Below are 22891 nucleotides of genomic sequence, written 5' to 3' on the forward strand. Positions count from 1 at the left end.
AAACGACGTCGACCGTTAGAGTTCCAGATTAGCAATTGGGTATTTCTGAAAGAGTCACCTATGAAAGGCGTTATGAGATTTGGCAAGAAAGGAAAGCTCAGTCCGAGATATATTGGGCCTTATCAGATTGTTCGCAAAATAGGCAAGGTGGCCTATGAATTGGATTTGCCAGCTGATTTGGGAGCGGTACACCCGGTATCCCATGTTCCTATGCTTCGTAAATATATTGGTGACCCTTCCAGAATTTTTCCTACAAACGATATACAGGTCACCGAGGAGCTATTTTATGAAGAGCAACCTATAGCCATATTGGATCGTCAGGTAAGAAAGTTGCGGAATAAAGATGTGGCTTCTGTTAAAGTACTGTGGCGGAATAATAATAACCGCGAGGAATTAACCTGGAAGGCTGAGGAGCAGATGATGAAAAAAAAAAATCCTCACCTATTTTCGGCACCTTCAGGTAATCCAAATTCTTTGTTTGATTATGTTGATTTGTGATCGATTTGTATATGATGGCTATAAAAGAAACTCCCCCGAATTTGAGTAAGATTAGTAGCATTAGTCCAACATTCGAGGACAAATGTTCCTAAGGGGGGGAGGATGTTACGTACCGTATTTTTATACATTGGGACAACCCGGATTAACTATGACAATTAAGGGCCAAGACTATTCCGGGATTTGACGTCGGGACTTTTGACCATTTGATTTTATTTTGAGACATAAGTTGAATATGAAATTGATGGCATTGGACACTTAGGAAAAATTGGGACCACAATTCATAAAATTGGAATTTAAAAGTCTTGCACCAAAAGCCATGGTGGCCGTGTGGACTTGAAATGGTCCCACACATTGTGTGGCCAATTTTAATTGGTCCAACACATGTGTGGGCCATAAACAAAGGGAGATATTTGTGGATACAAAAAAAAAAAAAAAAAACTAAGTCATCTTTCTCATTTCCCACTTCTACACTTAGAGAAAAATAACAAGACTTGGAGAGCCTCCACTCCCCCATGGTTCTCGGCCACAACCAAGAAAAATCAAGTCCCATTTTTGCCTCTCTAAAATTATTTCTTTGGTATAAACCCACTATTTGGAGGTCCCTAAGTAGCGTGGAAGTATTGTTTGGGTCATTCAACCACTCATTTTGTCCATTTGCAAACCCTAGCCTATTGGTGGATTGAAGAATAAAGGTGAGTTCTAATCTTGTTTTTGGAGTTATAAATGTTGTATGCATATTGTAGTATGCTAAAATGGATAAAAATCATGAAATATGGAATGTTGAAGTTGGGTCTTGTGTTGGGTGTGTTGACCGTGTGAAGTATATGTGTGTGGTGTGGTATTGGGTTGACGAATTAATTGCTTGTAGCATATTGATTGTCGTAGAGTGGAGAAGAGAATAAAAATCATCGATACATGTATATGTGTAGTGTAGCCGTGTATATAGCCTCCAAATGGTAGCAAAGAATGAATTAATATCGCTTAGCGTCGTAATGGTTGTTGTGATGATTTGTATGTTGGAAATGAGAGTTAAATGTCCCGAATTGATATAGTAAGCGTTGCGGACTGATTTGGAGAACTTTGTGCATTTAATGCAATCCTTATATATGAGAACCATTAACATATGAATATGTGTAGTGTGAATGAATGTGAGTCATAGATTATGCCGAATATCGCATTATTATCGCTTAAGCGCTTTCGTGTCGTCGTTACGAATTTTAGTTTGGAATTGAGCATTTAATGACTTAAGATTGATGTTGAGATTGTACGGGCTGATTTGAGGGTTATTGTGCGTTGATGTAATTTGTATATTTTATGAAAATGGTATCGTTATATTGTGAATTGTGATACAAAACATGAATTGAAAGTCGGAAGTGTGCCCAGTGGGCTGCTCACGGGTAGGGGCTGTTTTCGGCCAAAAATTTGGAGAAATTGTGGATTGTTGGAAATATTATGTGAATTTTTTAGAATGTTCTTGAATGTTGTTAGTATGGGTTTGGGTTAATAATCGAATGTACGAACGATATTGTGGCTTGAAAGTAAGCCATTGAATTGAATAATTGGAAAGTTGTCGAATGGTGTAAAAGAGAGCTACTATTATTATTTTGCCTTTCGAATTGATTATCGATGTTGCTAGGTTGGTTATTGTGGTTGTTGTTGTTGATTTTGAGCGAGTTAAATTCTCGGGATGGCCTATTTATAGGGGAAATGCTGCCGAATTTTCTGTAGAATTTAATGTTAGTTGGAATAAATGGCTTAAGTGCCTATGTTTAATATTGGATATTCGTTGGCATATTTGTAGACCTTGGGGAGCCCGAGGTGTAGATTGGAATTTACTTTATATTGGCCATCTTGGAGTGCGTACGAGGTATGTAAAGCAACCTCCCTTTTTTTTGGCATGTCTTAGTTTTACATAGGCTAGATTAGAGCCTTAAGGAAATTCCAAATCCGAAATCCGAGCATGATATGATCTATATATGTTCCTTGGCACTCTTATGTATGATTTGATGAAATATGAACCTTTATGTATTTGAAATAATCGCTTTCCGAACTTTGCGCAAAATGGTTTCACTTTAAAGAACTTCGAAATTTCTGAATGCCATACATTTCACATAAATGCTCGGATTACTCCAATATTTTTATAAAAGTTTGCATTATGTATGATACGTATGTTTTTCATAGGCGGGCCCGACTTGGGTAAATACCCGTCCGTGGGTCCCGCGACTTTCCTTTATGTAATTCAGAGAATCTTTGAAAGAATTTGGTATGATTATTATTCCGATTTCAAATATGATCATTTTACTTATGTTTGAATTTATGATAATGATTTTATGCATATGACTACTCACGACTCTACTCGTGCATTCTGTTATTCCTTTCGCCGAGTCCCGGGCCGGTTCTGTTGTCGTGCGCATTTTGATATACTCCGGAGTTATGCTGTGTTTATGGTTCACCGAGCTACTCGCAAAAGAGGGTCGGGTTCCACCTATATTTGGTGTTATGCTGTGTATGGCGTTATGTTGTGATGTGATATGTGACGGTGATACGGAGATTTGAAACTTTCTGGTGTTATGCTGTGTTATGGCGCCATCGACGGGTGGGCGACCATATTCTTCTGTACCCTATGCATTACTTACATATTTTTGAAAGTAAGCAAATTTTGATATGTTGGATTTGCACTTATGTTTGGTACTTCCATTTCGTTTATGTCTCAGATTTGCTTTCTGTATATTCTGCTTTGCATACTTAGTACATATTTCGTACTGACCCCCTTTCTTCGGGGGCTGCGTTTCATGCCCGCAGGTACAGACGCACAGTTTGGTGATCTACCCATTTAGGACACCCTATTCTGCTGTTTGGAGTGCTCTTCTCATTTCAGAGCACACATTTTGGTATATATTCGTTCGCCATGTATATATGTATTTGTTCAGGGGCACGGCGGGGCCCTGTCCCGCCATATGATTCGGTTTGTCTGTTTAGAGGTCTGTAGACGTATTTGTGGGTGTGTGTGCCTACTTCTGTACGGATGTGTTTGCATGACTCTATTCGTTATGGCAGCCTCGTCGGCGTGCATTTTGTATATGTTTGTTGCAGCCTTGTCGGCGTGCATTTGTATATGCGTTTTGGGCCGTTGTGCCATTTGACAGCCTTGTCGGCTTTTGACATATTTGATAGCCTTGCCGGCTTTTTGATATATGTGCATATGTTCGGCGATGTATATTCCGCCGCCTCTTCTGATTCTGATATAATGTTTTGTACGCGCAATCGCGCAAGATAATATTCGTTCTCAACTCTGTTTAAAAATGATGATTTAGTTTGTATGTCCGTTTGGGTGTCCAAGTAGGGCACCAGTCGCGGCCCACGGGGCTGGGTCGTGACAGTTATAGACTTATAGTACTCAGGAATCAACGTTTGTCATATTAAGAAATGATTATTATCAAGTGTATTTTAAGCACACAATGAGCCCGTTTGGATTGACTTATAAGTTGCTGAAAACAACTTATAATTTGTTTTCAGGTTCTTTTGAGTGTTTGGCTGGCCAGCTTATAAGCCATTGTGCTTAAAATAAGCCCAAAAAAATAAATTGGACTGTTTTCAGCTTATAAGTTATTTTTTTTAAGCTAAGCCAAACAGGCTCAATATATACTTGTTCCAGAACATAGAAATATTAACGCAACGTACATATACTCGTAATGATTCCAAGTGATAGATTAAACTTAATATATTCTTGTAACACATAAGGACTCTACTAATTAACACCTTCAAATCGACCGCCATATAGACAAAAACTTGCATTACTAATCCCACCAATACTTCTTTCCAACAAATATCATACGCTATTTGAATGTAGTGGGCTAAGACATGGAAATACGCGGTGCAGCCTAGCAAATTGAACTACAAAAGGCTAAATATCCAGATGGACCCTTAAACTTGGCATGTTTTATAAGATAGACATATAAACTTACAAGGTGACCAGATAGACACTTAAACTTACTCAAAGTGTATTTTTCAAGTTTTTCAGTTATTTTGAAAACAAAAATTATATTTTTCAAACACTCACAATTTTCATGGCCAAACAAGCCCTAAATATATCACAAAATATATATTTTTTTTAAATGCAAAAATAAGGCAAACGCATATACATGAGACTATAAATGTGCACTTAAACCAATAAATACTCGCTAATCGCAATTTTGCAGCTTTCAATTAACTCAGTTTTTTTTTTTTACACTTGAATAATTAAAAAACAATAACTTTAACCAATAAAAATCCATAAAAAAAGAAATTTCAAATTAAGAAAACTGTAAAGCCGAGAAGAAAATCCTTAAAAAAAGAAATTTCTTAATTTGAAATTTCCTTTTTTAAGAATTTTTATTGGTTAAAGTTATTGTTTTTTAATTATTCAAGTGTAAAAAAAAAACTGAGTTAATTGAAAGCTGCAAAATTGCGATTAGCGAGTATTTATTGGTTTAAGTGCACATTTATAGTCTCATGTATATGCGTTTGCCTTATTTTTGCATTTTAAAAAAAAATATTTTGTTATATATTTAGGGCTTGTTTGGCCATGAAAATTGTGAGTGTTTGAAAAATATAGTTTTTGTTTTCAAAATAACTGGAAAACTTGAAAAATACATTTTGAGTAAGTTTAAGTGTCTATCTGGTCACCTTGTAAGTTTATATGCCTATCTTACAAAACATGTCAAGTTTAAGGGTCCATCTAGGTATTAAGCCAACTACAAAACGTCACACAAGCAACATTATTCGTCACAATGAACTCAATCATACGTACAACACGACGACTTAAACTATGATGAATTAACTTGAAGGACATGTGTGTATCCCAATGAATAACAGAGTACAACATGAAAAATTGAACTACAAAACGTTACAGAAGGCTGCAATACGTATTCCAATAAATCAGCGTACAACACGACGACTTGAACTATCATGAAGTAACTGGAAGGGCGTGTACAGATGCCAATAAGTCCGATTACAACATGACAAATTTAAACTTCCATGTAGAAAGAGAAGGCAATCGGCAGAATGCTAGATCAAGCGACAAAAAACTGGAAGGCGATCGATGGACTAACAGTAGGTTGGAAAGCCACTATAAACACACCAGCAAGATGTCCGCTGAAAGAGACACAAGAAAATTATTCATCATCTCAAAGAAGATCATAAGACACATGAGATAAGTAACTTGGATCTTCGAGTTGGATACCAAGTAAATATAAACAACCTTTGTAGTCTTATTTTTAACAGAATATAAGACTAGAGAGCAGGATTGCCCTTCGCTGGGGTGGTCTTTAATTTTTGCCCCTCGGGTTCGAACCCCGCTCGGTCAAAAATTTTAAAAAATTTTGCAAGGTTAATGTTTGGATTTGCAAGGCAGAATTTTGATTTGGCTTATAATCACTTGCCTCACAAGTATTTTGGTGTTTACCAAGCGCGTAGATAAGCTAAAAAGTGATTATAAGTCAGTTTGATCAGCTTATAAGTTTAGCCAATCACCCTCTAATTTCACCCTCCAAAGTCCAAACAAGAATATGAGAAGTAAAGGATCGCCCGTAAAATTAAGGTGCATAAATAATTTTTTCGAATTAAGTTATGTGGTAATTTTTAAGGCGCAATGGAGGACCGCAGACAAAAAGAGGAAGCTGCACATTATTTTTGCGTGAGATTAAAATGAAGCTACAACTTACATGCAGTTCATGCGTAGTTTATTGTGGCCCAAACCTATAAATTTACTTTCTTAGAAACATATACGCATTTCCCTCTTCTTCGAAGGTTGTTGAGAAATAGCCCTGAATAACTAGCTGCATGAACTCCATATAATCCATACACCCACCCCCGAAGTTGGAGGGCAGGAAGAAACGCCCAACTTAGCTAAAAGTTTGTGATGAATCGGGCCGGTAAGGGATTTCGTGAACAAAATGGCGAGTTGAAAATCCGATTTAACATATGAGAGAGAAATTAGACCGGCGAGATATTGTTGACGGATGAAGTGGTAGTCAATTTCAATGTGCTTCGTCCGTTCATGAAAAACAGATTTTTTGTAATGTGAATCGCAACAAGATTATCCGAATGAAGAGGAACTGGGAGAGAAATGGGAACAGAGAGATCTTCGAATAGACACACTAACCAGGTAAGCTTTGCTACAACCCTTCTCATTGACTGATACTCATCAGCTTCTGCAGAACTAAGTGAAATGAAGGTCTGATTTTTAGACTTATAGTTGAAGAACCGAGAGAAATATAAAACCCACTAACTGATGTGCGTGAATCTGGACATGTACTCCAATCCGAGTCAATGAAAGCGGAAGCAGACGACATAAACAATCCAAGACCTGGATCTTTCAAAAGATGCCTGAGTACTCGCAAAGCTGTAGCAAGATTTGGTTCTCGAGGGTCCTGCGTATATTGCTTAAATGTTGGACCGTGAAGGAGAGATCTGATGAACAAAGTAGGATCTTTAGCAAGAGTACCTTCTTGAGCCAATAATTTTGTTGTAGGATCTAATGAAACAGACACGGGAGATAAATGGAAGAAATCAAATTCATGCAATAAATCTAAAATAAATTTCCTCTAAGAAAGAATCGATCCATGAGGTTCTCGAATGACCTCAATACCCAGAAACAAATATAATGTAAGTTCTTCACAAGATCTTTAATCCTGAATTCCTTATCCAGAAACAACTTAAGAGAATGTAGTTCACCTTCATTGTTGCCTGTCAATAATATGTCATCTACATATTAGAGATTGAATCATCCAACTTTTTAACAAGCAAGGGATAATCATTGAGTGTGTTTAAAATCTTTGAAATTGAGAGTTGATGTGAGTTTTGAATAATACCATTGTCTGGATGCTTGTTTAAGTCCATAAATGAACTTTTTCAACAAACAGACATGATTAAGTGATTTTTGACCCAATTAGGTAACAATAAGGACATTCTTGGACCAAACTATTAATGGCATGAGCATTTTTGGAGCAAACTATTAACGGAAGGCATTTTAATTCAATTTGACATAATTTAAGGGCATTTTAAAACTATTTTCCGCAGATTCTATTAGAATTTAGATGATGCGAAATTATTTACAAATAACTAACACAATTAGTTCTTTGTAGCCTATGTACGTTCATAGGTATTATTTGCTTTTCTGTTTCACTGCACGAGAAAACGTCCTAGGTTACGTTTTAATAAAAACAAAATGCATGCATTTATGTCACTAAGATGTTTTTTTCCACTAAGATGTTAAACTTTGTCCATTAGGAAAATTAATTTCCTTCTGTTTATGCTTTATAAACCGAACAAGCAAATGTGAAGTTCTACAAGTTTTAGTTCCCCCTCCTTTAGCATAATCTTCTATTTTCCACTTAATTATCCCGATTTATGCCCTCTGTCCAAGGAAACAAAAGAAACGAAAAGGTGCGTCCTTTCCTAATGCCTTACGCCTCTTCTTCTTCAGTCTCCCAACGAGTTTTAAAGTTTACTCTTCCATTTTACTCCTTTCTTCACAGCACACATCTATGCCTACCATTATCGAAGCCATTATTATTAAAAGCACAAAAAAGGTATTCAAATTTCTTTCAATTTCCACCCCAGGGCTTATATTTATTGAACTTGTTTCTGCAATCCCTTCTGCTTTTGCGCACAACTTGGTGCTTTGACTTCTTTTAGACCCGTAATGATTTCCTACCTGTCATTGATCTTTAGCAAAATGATGTATTAGTTTAAGGCAGATTCTCTTTTAATGGTAAAAAGAATTGTGTACTGTCATTTTTTTGTTTACATTCACAAATTTGATATATTATCAGATACAATGTTAGAAGATTTTTAAAAAATTGTGTTGTATTTCTCTTGAATGCTATGGTATTATAAGACGACATTGTTTGTGTAGGTTATCATGGCGTTTTTTTACAATGGAATTCCTTTTCCCTCTTCTTTGCTGCAAACCTCTTCTTATTCCAAGATTAAAATTGAGGCACGATTCGAACAGTCTTAAATGCTTACAGTTTGATATCTTTAATAATGTTGTCATTTCTTTTTTTGTTTGTGCACAACAGTTAGGTGTCCGTTAAACAACAGTGATTACTGACAACCCGATTATCCGTTGCAATGCCTGCAACAGCAAACATGAGGTATAAAGTGATCAAGAATTCTAATTCAAGAGACTGCAAATCTGAGGTTGCTCTTTCTTGAACATTAACTTATAGTGGCAATTGTTAGAGTTTCACCCACGACTTGTGCTAATACATATGCTGGCACCTGAAAATAATGTCCTTTCTTGCTCATGCCTGTTTTATTTTGGGTTAACTGAGAATGAAGAAACTTACATGTCTCCATGTAATCCTCTTACATGTAGCAAAAGCGATGGTGACACCCGGGTTAAAATGGACACTAGAAACATGCTCAACAGTGTAAATGTGCACTTAGTAGTGATAATTAGAGGAGTATAAAGTAGTAATAAATTCTTCAAGGAAGCTTATGTCATTTTAAATTCTCTACTATTGTTGATACATTGAAAATAATGGTGATGTTGAGATTCTTCATTTTTAATTTTTTGTTGGTGATTTGTGTATCCTTTTCTAATTTTACGATCTTTAGGTATGTTTTTCCCTAATTATGAGCATATAACTGTTGTCGATTCAACTAATTAGACGATTTCATCATCCAACAACATGAGTTTTTCTTTCAACTGTTCTTCTTTTTTTATTTGCAATTTGGGTTGTCATTATTCAGAGAGAATACATTTATACCTTTCTCTGCCAGTTAGGGGAGTTACAAAATTTATACCTTTCTCTGCCAGTTAGGGGAGTTACATTTGCTTCGCTTCATGGGAATCCGGATATTCTATAACATCGAATAGGTTCGTTAATTCTACTTAGAGTCTCTCTAGAGTCATAACTTGCTTCAATTCGGCTAAGTAAATGTTCTTCCCTCTGGCTGATTAAAAAAAATTATAATCTTTTATTTAAATTTAAATTATTAGATGTAATTAACTTACAAGCATGAAATTGTAGCTTTCGGGGAACAAAGGTTAGTAATTTTCTATTCTCCGGCTTAGAGTTGAAATGATTTTCTCTGTCCTATATCTAAGAATCCCTTGATTCTACCTTTTATCCTTGTGTTCCTAAATCCTAATGTATAACCGAAAATGAAAACCTCATTGCATTTACTATCTCAAAGAAAAACCTCATTGCATTTATTGAGCTACTCGAGGTTTTCTGAAATATTTCACTTTCAAGCTTGGAAATTTTTTCTCTTGCTCCAATTGTTATACTAGTTGCTTCTGAGTTACATTCATATAATGACACTGAGTATTGATTTTCTTTTATTTTTCTAATTCCAAATACTCCATTGGTGTTTTCCACTGCTTTCACATTGGTCCTTATTAAAATAACTGGCTCTTGGCACACCGAGGATATCTCAAAGCTCTAAAAAATTGGTTGTAATCATGATACATTTTTTTTTATCTATATATAAGAGACATGGAAAAATGAAATTCTGGATGTTCAAGTTTTCAAAATATGTGAGTTGGTTTAATTTCCTTTTTAGAATGACCTTTTTAAATTCTTTAGTTGACGCAAAGTTTATAGAGTTTTTATTTGTCTCGAAAGCTTGGCTTATGATCTTTTCTGTATGTTAGAATCTCACAAGTCTACTTTTTATATTTCCATTCCTTAAAGATATTATTGAAAATGAAATCCCTATTGCAAATATTATTAGCTTCTTTGGAATATTTCTGAAAATTTTCACTCTAAATTTTTTCTCCCTTTACTTTCTCCCTACTTTCTTTATTAGTATTTCTGTTGTTTCTCTATTTCAATATTTCCTTCCATATTTTGATTTTCTTTAGGATGTGAATAATGGGATTAATCTCTCATCCCTGCTAATCATCACAAACGTGAGAAAGATATCAATGGGGTTGAATGCAACAACTCATGAATGGATTTAGCAGCTTATGCCTAAAGGCTAAAGGTGTTGAGTATTATTTGGATTATACAAACTCCTTTAAACTCCATTGTGTCTTTGTTGTTTCGCGGCTTTGGCCTTTGATTTGTTTTTCCTTCTTGTATGTTAGTACATTATAGCTTATGATAGGAAGATTGTAGGAACTTTCTTTCTTCTATGCCAATATATCTTCTATTAATAAAGTTTCTGGTGTTACGTTGGTTATCATGTGAAAATCTACTCACATCTTTATGCTAGGGAAGTGGTATAACCGTTGCTTTGCATACTTTATAAAGTAGTACCAAAAAATATTATTGCTTGCAAAAATAGTCCACTTAACTGTGCAGAGTCAACAAGTACCAATGAAGCTGGATGTGAACATGAACAAACAATTATAATGCAAAATAAAATGAAAGGGTAGCCAGAAAAATAGTCCTTAGTTTGTCACCACAATAATGCATATATGGGGGAAGAAGCAAAGGAAAATAGAAACGAAAAAAATAAAGTGTGGAAAGACGATAAATTAAGGAAAATGGTGACACTTTACACAAGTAAAGAGTACAAAAGTCCTTAAAGCTTTCTGCAGAGTTCAGTTGAAGAAATTATTATGAAATTATCTGTTATATCCCGTATTTTTTTACGTCGGATTATTTGTAAGCTGAGGTGGGGCCCACACATCGAGATTTTTTTTGGACATCTGAAAAGTCATATGAATCACATATGTGAAGTTAAACACAACTCAAGAAGGACCCTTGGGCCAAATCAAAGTGGAAGTCCTCCAAACGAATATTTTTAAGAAAACGTTTTCGGGTGGTCTGACTTCTAGGGGCAAAAACGGTATTATAGGTTTGGAATTTGGAAAATACCAAGAAATAGAAGTTGTAGATAATTGAATTAGCTTTCCAACCATAGGTCGTGGGTTCCCAGGTGACATCGGTGCAAGGAGATATGGACGTTTTAAGGTCGAAAGGTCAGTGGGCTAGGCCCAACTCGGGATCAACCGAGTTGGCCCAAAAAAAATAAAAACGAATTAAGGCCCAAAGAGAGAAGGGTGGCCGGCCAAGCCTAAGGCCCAAACCATGATTCTAATATTTCCCATGTGCTAAAATGAATATAAGGGTCATTTATCCATTAGAAAGTTCTTGAAACATAGAAGAGAAAAACAAAGCAACAAGAAGAGCAAATTAGAAGGCCATACACGGCCATGACCCAAGAAAATTCACCCCTTAAAATCTTCTCCCAAAAATTATTTTCTTGTGGTATTCCTACTAATTCAAGGGTCCTTTACAACTTGGTGTAATTATTTTGGAAGAAAGAGCACTTGTTTCTTCAAGTTGACAACTTGGTCAAGTGAAAAAGATTGTAGAAAAAGGTAAGAATTAATCCCTTTTTATTATGTTATGAAGGTTGGTTTATGTTGTAGTATGTAGAAATGAGTAGAATTTATGGAAATATGAAAGTTTACAAAGTGGGTGTGCATATATGTAAGTGGACATATATGTATATTGTTGTATAAATAATATGAGTTGAATTTTATGTTGTATTCTAGTTGTGGTTATGGTGAAATTTATATTGGAAATGGAAGAAAATGGTTCAAGTTGGCATGGAAAATTATTGGAAATAGTTATAGGAAATTATGTGATTTTAATGAAGTTTTTATGTAATTATAGAAGTGGAGTTTTAAATGTGAATTATTATGTTAGTTGGTGAATTTGGAAGGATAATAGTCCATATTGGCATGAAAGATTGGTTGTTAAGTGGTTATGAGAAGTTTTGTGATTTTATGGTAGATTTATGTAATTATGAAAATGAAATTATTAAGGTGCAAATTATGATTATGGTTGATGAAATTGGAAGATGGAAATATGTTATGAATATGTAGATTGAAGATTAGAAGTTTTGGATGGATTATGGTTTTGGTGGAAAGTTTGTATATTTTGTATATCTTGTGAATATTTGGTAGAAACGATATGAAATGCTTCCGAATTATATTGTAATGATCTTGATTAGTAATGAATGTAGAAACATTGAGATTGGTTTGGAAATGTGAAGTTGGAATGAAAGCTATTGCATTATGTTGGAAAGAAGACTAGTTGTGTTATATTGTGTTTTGTAGTCATGGTTGTTGTCATTGTGTTGATAGTTTGGCCGGGTTGAATTCCCGGATTGTTGTTGATTAAAAATTGGCTAAGTTGAATTTTGGGGATGGTGTATTTATAGGGGAGATGCTGCCCAAATTTTTGTAGACAAGTATTGGTTAAGATTGAAATCTTAAAGCCTTACAATTAACATTTGGTAATTGTGACCAAATTGTAGATTTTGGCGAACTTGAAACTTGATTTTGGAGACGTGTATGAAGCGGAAAAGGTATGTAAGGCTTCACCTTTCCTTCTATGGCATGTCTTAAACGTAATAAGTTGGGTACGAGCCTCGGGGACAACTCTATTTCCCGGAATCCGCACTTAAAGTTTTCCCTTTTTCATTCAGTAGAATTGAATTAGAAATTGTGTAAAATATTGGAGAAACTTCCTAAACATCTAGAGCTGGCATAAATATGACCCGACTACCTTAAAACCATCACAAGTGACGTCATGAAATATAATGTACGTAAATTTGGTACGCCGCCTCATTTGACCCGAGGTGGGCCCATTGTCCCCGGATTTTCCCTATTGCTCCGTTTGACTTATTTTGGGAGTAGAATCCAAAGGAAACTTTTGATCCTTGTTCCGATTATCAAACGATAAGTACTGTACCATTCTAATGGAAATATGTATATGTATATAAAATATGTATATGTATATAAGATATGTAAAAGTATATAAGACATGTATATGTATATAAGATATATATATATATGCTTATAAAATATGTACATGATATACGTATATGTATACGATGAAAGATCCAGAGCGCTATAGACGCTGATATATGTATATGATACACGTATATGTATATGATAAAAGATCCAGAGCGCTATAGTCGCTGATATACGTATATGATACCAGTATATGTATATGATAAAAGATTCAGAGCGCTATAGACGCTGATATATGTACATGATGTATGCATATGTATACGGGGAAGATGGGAATAAGGGCAGAGCGTTATACACGCATATCCACCTGATCAGTTGGCATTACATGATATGATATCGTCCCGGACGCGGGATGCCCGGACGCGGGATGTGTATTTATGGCTAAATGGATCGGCTGCCGACGCCTCGGCAATATGACATGTTCTATTTTTATATATATATGAACAAGAAAAGATTTTCAACGGAAAGCTAAGCTATGATATGATACGCTATGCCATGATATGATACGCTACGACAAGCTATGCTATGATATGATAAGCTATGCTATGATATGACAAGTTACGCTATGGCATGATACACTATGACACACTATACTATGACATTGACATGATATAACACGATACGACATGCTGTAGTAAGACATGACATTACACGATATAATATGCCATGATAAGACACGATAGGATACGACCTGATATGCCACGATAGGATACGACCTGATATGCCACGATAGGATACGATAGGGCACGATAGGACACGATACGACAAGATACGACATAATATAAGTTCTATTTTCTACGTTCATGGAGGGGAAACGTTTTTAAAAGGGAAAGACAAGCCATGCATGATAGCCGCCCAAAAAGGGGCCTTCCTATGTACAGGTTACTTTCTTGCCTCGTTATATGTCCTGTGACTCCATGATATTATTAATCGCACTCTATGTTATTGCTTGCATTGTCTTCCATGCCTTACATACTCGGTACACTATTCGTACTGACGTCCCTTCTTGTGGACGCTGCGTTTCATGCCGCGCAGGTCAGCAGACAGGTGGACGTGATCCTTAGAAGCTCTACCAGCCGTACTTGACAGCGCTCCAGTTGTTCCGGAGCCTCACTCCAGCGGTACTATTTTATACATTCGGGCTTGGTAGCACCCCGGCCCTTTCTATGTATAAGTGTACTATGTCTAGAGGCTCGTAGACAGATACGTACAGTCAGTCAGGTACAGATATATGTATAGTGTTTTGGCATGTTAATATTGTTGTACAAGGTAATAACGGAGTTTATTAGTTTATGTTCAAGGAAAAAAATGGCTCGGTTTACACGGCTTGCTAAGAGGTACAGGTAATACGATAGATAAGGGGTGCTCGGTACAAGTATCGGGTACTCGTCACGGCTCCTAGTCGGGTCGTGACATTATCATACGTAATTCAATATCAAGGATACTTCCTTTTTGAAGGAGTATAAATATGTAAAACGTGTGTTGCTTTTGGAAAAAAATTACTTTTTTCATTTTCTGAAAAAATAACTTATATATAATATCACTCAAAAACACTTTTTTTCTATAAGCTTGACCGGACACGTTAAATCTCTAAAAGTAAGCATTTTCTTTGAAGAAAAATCATCTTTTGCCTTTCCACAATAAATTTCGCCAAACAAGCTATTAATCCTAATTATGGATATACGTGCCAACACGTGTCATGTGAACACTTTTTCTTCATTTTCTTCCTTCTTGTGTCTAGACAAAATTCTTCTAGCAACCACCAACAAAAGAATTTGAACGAAAAAAGGAAAAAAAAAAAAAAAAAAAACATATGTACCCCCAAAAAGTACACACAATTATATCGTACTGGAGAAATCAGCAAGAAAGACCATTCACATGTATACGAAAGTACAAACCAATTTTTCACGGAAACTATCGACCAATTCAACGTGCTTTCAAGAATTTGTACAACATACACATTACTTTACTTTACTACTATATATAAACGCTGATACAGACTTTTTGATCGTCTTCACAGGGTCAAATGTGTCATTTTAATTAGTCTTTTTGTGTTGTCCAACTTGTGATCACGATGTACTGAAATTTAATGACCTACTTGGCAAGTGGAGATATCTGACATATGATGCTTATTTTTTGAGCTTTTGCTAACAAATTACTACTTAATATAAGAGCTGATCCATGCTTTTTTGTCGTCCTCACATATGATTTGATCCTATAAGGCTGCTACACGTGGCAGTTTTTGGGATCTCTTTTATCACTTATTAGATTAACTTTTTGGGTCATTTGCACTTTTACCCCAGCTTTGTGCTGGTTTTTAGCTTTCGCCCTTCAAATGGGCATTTGACCCTATGAAATTGCTCCACTTGGATGCTACTTTTTCTTTTGTATTCTCATTTTTCCATCATTGATTTTCTTAACACAATTTACTTTGGCCTTTGTAAAAGGTGTAATTTTTTGTGGATTTTTTCTTATCTCTTACTCCATCTGTTTCAATTTATGTGGTATTATTTTCTTTTTAATCTATTAAAAAGAATTATCTTTTTATAATTAGAAATAATTTAACTTGAAAATTTTCTTTTGCCCTAAACGAAATAATTTATAGACACATAAATATCTAAGGTTTGTTTTAAATCATAAATTTAAAAAATCTTTCTTTATTTCTTAAACATTGTGTCAAGTCAAACGGTGTCACATAAATTAGGCGGGAGAAATATTAGAGAAACAAATATTTCAATAATCACTTTGAAGAAGTTCAAACTACCTTGAATTTTGGTCATTATATGATGTTATATTTTATTCGTATTGAATCAATGAGATTCTCATGTAATTGATTTTTTTCCAAGCTAATTTTTTAAACTGCAAAAGAAGATTTTGTGAATAATTTTATTCACAAAACTTATCAACAACAAATGATTAATCTACCATTAGATTAAATTAATTATGCAGTAAAAAAATGTGACACAAGTAACTATATTTTTTTAATTAAAATTATTATTTCTTTATCATGAGTTTGGGCTCGGACTTAGCACGAGCCTCGTGGAACTAGTATCACATATATGGACTTTTTGGTGGTCCTCACTGGGTTAAATGACACGTGTTGGCACGTATAAAACAAAAAGAAAAAAAGAGAACAGAAAGGGAGATTCAGATCCATTTTTTTAACTGTAGCGTCACCGGTCACCACCATGACTGACATTGAGAAGCATAAACTAAGAAGAAAAATTCATCTAATTCGCCTCTGTTATGCTCTTTCTTTGAAGCATGAAGAGAGAAATGAAGAAAGAAAATAACTTTTTTTCTTAAGAAACCTTAATCTTATAATTAAGAATTTGTTATAAATATCCCAAGTAGTGGATATCCATTAAGTTATAAATATTCCAAAATATCTCAAAATATCTCAAAATATCCCATGTCCTGTTGCTCCTATAAATAGGATGCACAGATGCAATGTTGAAAGAGCAGAAGTAATATAATCTGATATCTCTCTACATATTCTCTCTACATATTTCTTCTGTGTATTTATTTCATAATTTTATTTCATAACACGTTATCAGCACGAGACTCTGTTATCTCGAGCAAATACTTCAAAACCTCGAAGGTATTGATTTCTTCGTTTTCCATTACTAATGGCAAATCTTTCTAGACGTGAATTTGTAGCTTTAGATATATCCGGCAATAGCTATATGTCTTGGATTCTTGATGCCGAGATTCACCTTAATGCGATGGGTCTGGAAGACACCATCAAAGATAAAAATGAGGCATCAAACCAAAACCGTGCTAAGGCAATGATATTCCTTCGCCATCATCTTGATGAGAATTTAAAAATGGAATATCTGACGGTTAAAAATCCTCTTACGCTGTGAAATGACCTGAAAGATAGATATGATCACCTGAAGATGGTCATACTTCCACAAGCACGTTTTGATTGGCTCCATTTAAGGTTCCAAGATTTTAAATCTGTTAAGGCATATAATTCTACAATGTTTAAAATTATTTCTCAACTGAAATTATGTGGTGAAAATATTACTGATGATGATATGCTGGAGAAAACATTCTCCACTTTTCCTGCCTCGAGTATGCTCCTGCAGCAGCAATACCGAGAGATGAAGTTCAAAAAATATTCTGATCTAATCTCACATCTTCTAGTGGTTGAACAACATAATGAATTACTGATGAAAAATCATGAAAGTCGACCCACTGGTACTGCCCCATTCCCTGAAGTGAATGAGGCAAATTTTCGCCATTCTAGGCGTGGAAGAGGTCGTGGCCCCAGTCGTGGTCATGGTCGTGGTCGAGGAAGGAATTTTAATCATGATTCTCGTTTTGCACCATATAATACCCTTCACCACCAGCAGTGTAAAAGGAAGGATGAAAAGCATGAAGTTGTGCAAAAGAAAAATTCAAAAAATAATTGCTTCCGATGTGGAGGAAAAGGGCACTGGTCACGTACCTGTCGTACGCCAAAGCACCTTGTTGAGCTATATCAAGCCTCCCTCAAAAAGGCAGAAAAGGATGCCGAAGCAAATTTTATTTCTGAAGATAATGTTGAGCCCATGCATCTAGATGTGGCAGATTTCTTTGAACTCCCTGAAGGGAAAATAGATCATCTGATCGGTGATGGATCTGTATTAACTTAGATATTTCATACATGTCGTTTGTATTATCTAATGTGGTTATGTTTCCATATATATATAATAAAGTGTGTGAAATACTTTGTCTAATCAAAATATTTACTTCAATGTTTACTTTGCCTATTCTTTCGTTTTGAAGAATATATGAAAAATCCTCAAATATTATTTGGATCAATGACAAATCATGAAGATATTTGTGTGATTGATAGTGGAACAACGCATGCTATATTCAAAGATGAGAAATACTTTTCTCACTTGCGTAGAAAAAGGAAAAATATTAATACAATTTCTGGCAATTCGAAATTAATTGAAGGCTCCGGAAGAGCTACTATATTTCTACCTAAGGGGACGAAACTTGTTATAGAAGATGCACTATTCTCTTCTAGATCCCCAAGAAACTTGTTGAGTTTCAAAGATATCCGCCGTAATGGGCATCACGTTGAGACATTAAATGAAACAAATGATGAATATCTTATCATTACAAAGAATGTCTCCGGCCAGAAATATTTTTTGGAGAAATTACCAACTTTGTCTTCTGGCCTGTACTATGCAGAAATTAGTACAATGGAAGCACACTCAATCGTAAACCAGAAGTTTAACGATTCAGGAACTTTTGTGTTTTGGCATGACCGAATGGGTCATCCTGGATCAATAATGATGAGACGAATTATTGAAAATTCAAAAGGGCATCCACTTAAGAACCTGAAGATTCTTGAAAGTAGTGAATTTTCATGTGTCGCTTGTCATCAGGGCAAATTGATAACCAGGCCATCACCAATGAAAGTTGACATTGAATCCCCTGCTTTTCTAGATCGTATACATGGGGATATATGTGGACCTATTCACCCATCTTGTGGGTCATTTAGATATTTTATGGTTCTAATAGAGGCGTCTTCGAGATGGTCTCATGTGTGCCTCATATCGTCTCACAACCTGGCGTTTGCGAAATTATTGGCACAAATAATACGCTTAAGGGCACACTTCCCAGATTATCCTATAAAGGCTATACGTCTTGATAATGCTGGAGAATTTACATCCCAAGCTTTTGATGATTATTGTTTATCAGTTGGGATAAAGGTTGAACATCCTGTAGCACATGTTCATACCCAAAATGGCCTTGCTGAATCATTTATTAAGCGTGTGCAATTGATAGCAAGACCATTACTTATGAAAACACGGTTGCCTACAACCGTTTGGGGTCATGCTATTTTACATGCAGCATCTCTTGTTCGTCTTAGACCGACTCATTATAATAAATACTCCCCGTCACAATTAGTATTTGGTCATGAACCAAATATTGCTCATCTCCGAATCTTTGATTGTGCTGTATATGTGCCTGTAGCACCACCACAGCGCACTAAGATGGGCCCCCAAAGAAGGTTAGGAATATATATTGGGTTTGAATCACCCTCCATTATTCGCTATCTTGAGCCATTGACGGGAGATTTATTCACTGCCCGATTTGCAGATTGTCGATTTGATGAAACAAATTTTCCACAATTAGGGGGAGAGAGAAAAGAAATCAAAAGAGAAATTGCGTGGATAGTTCCATCACTATCTCATTTTGATCCACGTACCCCTATATGTGAGCAGGAGATCCAGAAGATCATCCACTTACAGAAAATAGCAAATCAAATGCCAGACGGATTTACTGATTTGAAAAGAATAACTAAGTCGCGTATCCCTGCAGAGAATGTGCCTATTCGAATTGATGTTCCAAAGGGACAATCTACTAGTGTCATAGCCTCTGAATCTCATCCACGCCTGAAGCGTGGTAGGCCATTGGGCTCCAAGGATAAAAATCCAAGAAAAAGAAATACAAACAATGATCAGAATGACACTATGAAAGGATCTCATGAAGAGATTCAAGATCTGATTAATTCTGATATTCCTGAAGAAATCAGCAAACCCGAGACTTCAGTGAGTGAAGAACTATATCGTTCGAAAATTGTGGTGAATAGTGTTTTTGCATATAATGTTGCACTAAATATTATAAAGGGCAGTGAGGATCAGGAACCTCAATCTGTCGGAGAATGTCGACGAAGATATGATTGGCTAAAATGGCAAGAAGCAATTCAATCAAAATTGAATTCACTTGCTAAACGTGAGGTTTTTGGACCTGTAGTCCAAACGCCTAATGGTGTAAAACCAGTTGGTCACAAATGGGTCTTTGTACGGAAAAGAAATAAGAGAAATGAAATTGTGCGATACAAAGCACGCCTTGTTGCACAAGGATTCTCTCAAAGACCCGGCGTCGACTATGAAGAAACATATTTGTAGACACGTAATTTGTGACCCTCCCGGGATGTTTTCATTGTCTTATTGATTAATTTTTCTTTTTAGTCTAATCGTGGATTTTAACTATTATTTCATTTTTAGTAGGTTTGTTTGTGAAAATGAAAAAGGACAAAAAATATTCGCTATTTCAAGGCATAAGTTTTGTGTTTAAAAGAAAGAAAAATTACAAAAAAATAGGTTTCTTTTAATCTAGTTTTTCTAAGTTAATTCTATCTTTTGGTTTTTCCTTAGTCTATTTATTTAATTTTTTTCTAAGTTTTGGTTTAAAAATAGTTGATTAATATATTTATTTTGGTATTTTATATATCCTTTTAATGGAAAAGAAAAATAAAAAATAGAACCAATGATGGCCCGCCACTTGGCAAAATTTCACCCTATCCACACAAAAAAGCACAATCCATTTTGGGAAGGGAATATTCCTTTCATCCTTCAAGATATTTTTATTCATGTGGGCATTTTGGGAAAAGAAAAAAAGAAATAATACACTCAAAACCCTAGCCTAGACACTCTATAAATATCTAATTATAGAAACCTAGAGGGGGGAGAATCCTCAATATCTTTTTTTTTCTGGACTCACCATTAACAACCACCACCAAAAATCATCTCACCTCCTCCACCTAAAACCACCCCCACACCACCATGACAGCAGCTCCAACAATACCACTGTTTCCTCCCATCAACATCTAAAACCATCAGTCCTATCTTCCTGATGACTTTCAATAGAGGTTTTCTAGTTGGGATTTAAAGCTTTCTGATCTGAGCTAGGCGAGGTTACAGCTTGAGGTTGCCGACGAGGTTTCGGTTCTAGTTTGCTTTTTTTTTTAAAGTGGGGTTGGACGTTAGTTGCTGTATAAATTGGATATTCGTCTAAAGAGGTCCAGTTCTATTTTTGTCTTTTGTCTTGAACTATAAATAGAATTTTTTGGATGCTATCTGCTATTTTGGATTGAGATGATATAATGCCATGGTTTCTTGTCATTTTATTTATTATACTGTAGCATGCAACTTGGTCTTTAATTTGGTTTCGTGCTGTTAATAGCTTTTCGTTAATTGTTCTTGAGAATTGAGATTAGTTGATAAAATTGGTTCTTTACATTTTTTTTCTCTTCCACGATTTAGGAAATCAATAGGCTGCTGTGTGAAGGTTAATAAGCATTATATGTAAATGACTATTGAAGTTTCACTGATTTATGCTTATTGAAGTCTGAATTTCATGGATGCTAACATGTCATTATCATGATTTGATCATTTGATATGTTCATTCATGGCCATAGTTAGAAAGTAATTGTTTGAGTTTTAAGTTGGGCTTGTTTAAACATATATCCATTTTTTTTACTTTCTCTGTTTCATTTGATGCATCCATAATTTTTTTTATTATTATTATTATTATTTATTTATTTTGTTATTGTGAGTTGCTGGGTTTCTTCGAATATGGAGCAGATATACTTTGTCTATTTTAATCTTTGTTTTCTTGTCTTATGTTAGAATAAAACGTGTCACTACAGCTATGCATTTTTATGAGGAAACTGATGCATTTAATTATATTGAATTGCTTACTGTATTTTATTATGGAATTGGTTTGAGTTGCAGTTGACTAAATGTGTGCTACGATGAACTGAATGCTTTGTCACTATAAATTGGGTCACGGGGTCAATTTAAGCGTTTAAGGACTTATTAATTAATTGTGAGATGAGAGAGATGGGGTACGAATCATTTCAAACCCCGTTGTCAGGTATGAAATAAAGAGTGGAAAAACCAATTGGAAGGGAGCGAGATGGATTGCGAATTTATTCAAAATTCGCTGTCGAAGAGTAAAAAATGACTAAAAACGAATTAATAATAACCAAATAAGTCTCGGATTTTAGAGACAAATAATTGTCTTTAACGCTAGATGAGCTTTAGGCACGTTTCAAGACGTTTGTTTCGATTAAGAATGCGGTTACGCATCTTATTCCGAGACGTTTTTTTTATAACTCAAGGATGCGGTTACGCACCTTGGCCGAACTCGTTTTAATAATTAATTTGTTTCGAATAAGAATGCAGTTATGCATCTTACTTTGAGACGCTTAAAAGATTCGGAATGCGGTTACGCATCCGGTTTAAGACCAATAAATGTTCAACAATAAAAGTACGAGTAAATCAAGACTCAAATACATAATATATTCAAAGATTAATTTAAGCTAAGTATAAGTCGAATAAAGCGACCGTGCTAGAACCACGGGACTCGGGGAATGCCTAACACCTTCTCCCCGGTCAACAGAATTCCTTACCCGGTCTTCTATTTTCGCGGACCATAATAAAAGAGTCATTTCCTTTTGATTAGGGATTCATAAGGTGGCTTGGAACACCAAAACTCAATTCCAAGTGGTGACTCTGTAAATAAAATAATCTCTTTTCAAAACCGTCACTTCAAATAGAAAAACCCTTTAATAATAAAAACTTGCGCGCTTATAGCGCGAGGGCCCAAAAAAGGGGTGTGACAATATTCACCAGTTATGGATGCTATAACATTTCGATACCTCATGGGTTTAGCTGTCTATGAAACCCTTGAAATACATCTTATGGATGTGGTTACAGCTTATCTTTATGGTTCACTTGATAATGAAATTTATATGAAAATTCCTGAAGGATATAAAATGCCTGAAGCATTTGGTTTAAAGTCTCGGGAAATGTATTCAATCAGATTACAAAGATC

The 22891-nt window shown here is 35.3% G+C and overlaps 1 long non-coding RNA gene across 1 annotated transcript; it reads left to right on the forward strand.

The window, feature by feature from the left end:
- The first annotated feature begins 11105 nt into the window (after positions 1 to 11105).
- Positions 11106 to 14568, forward strand: LOC132610336 (uncharacterized). Its single transcript, XR_009571116.1, has 3 exons — positions 11106 to 11821; positions 12766 to 12816; positions 14300 to 14568. It is a non-coding gene; the product is annotated as an uncharacterized LOC132610336 (long non-coding RNA).
- Positions 14569 to 22891: the final 8323 nt, after the last annotated feature.

The sequence above is a fragment of the Lycium barbarum genome, chromosome 9 (assembly GCF_019175385.1).
Source record: "Lycium barbarum isolate Lr01 chromosome 9, ASM1917538v2, whole genome shotgun sequence".
Lineage (NCBI taxonomy): Eukaryota > Viridiplantae > Streptophyta > Magnoliopsida > Solanales > Solanaceae > Lycium > Lycium barbarum.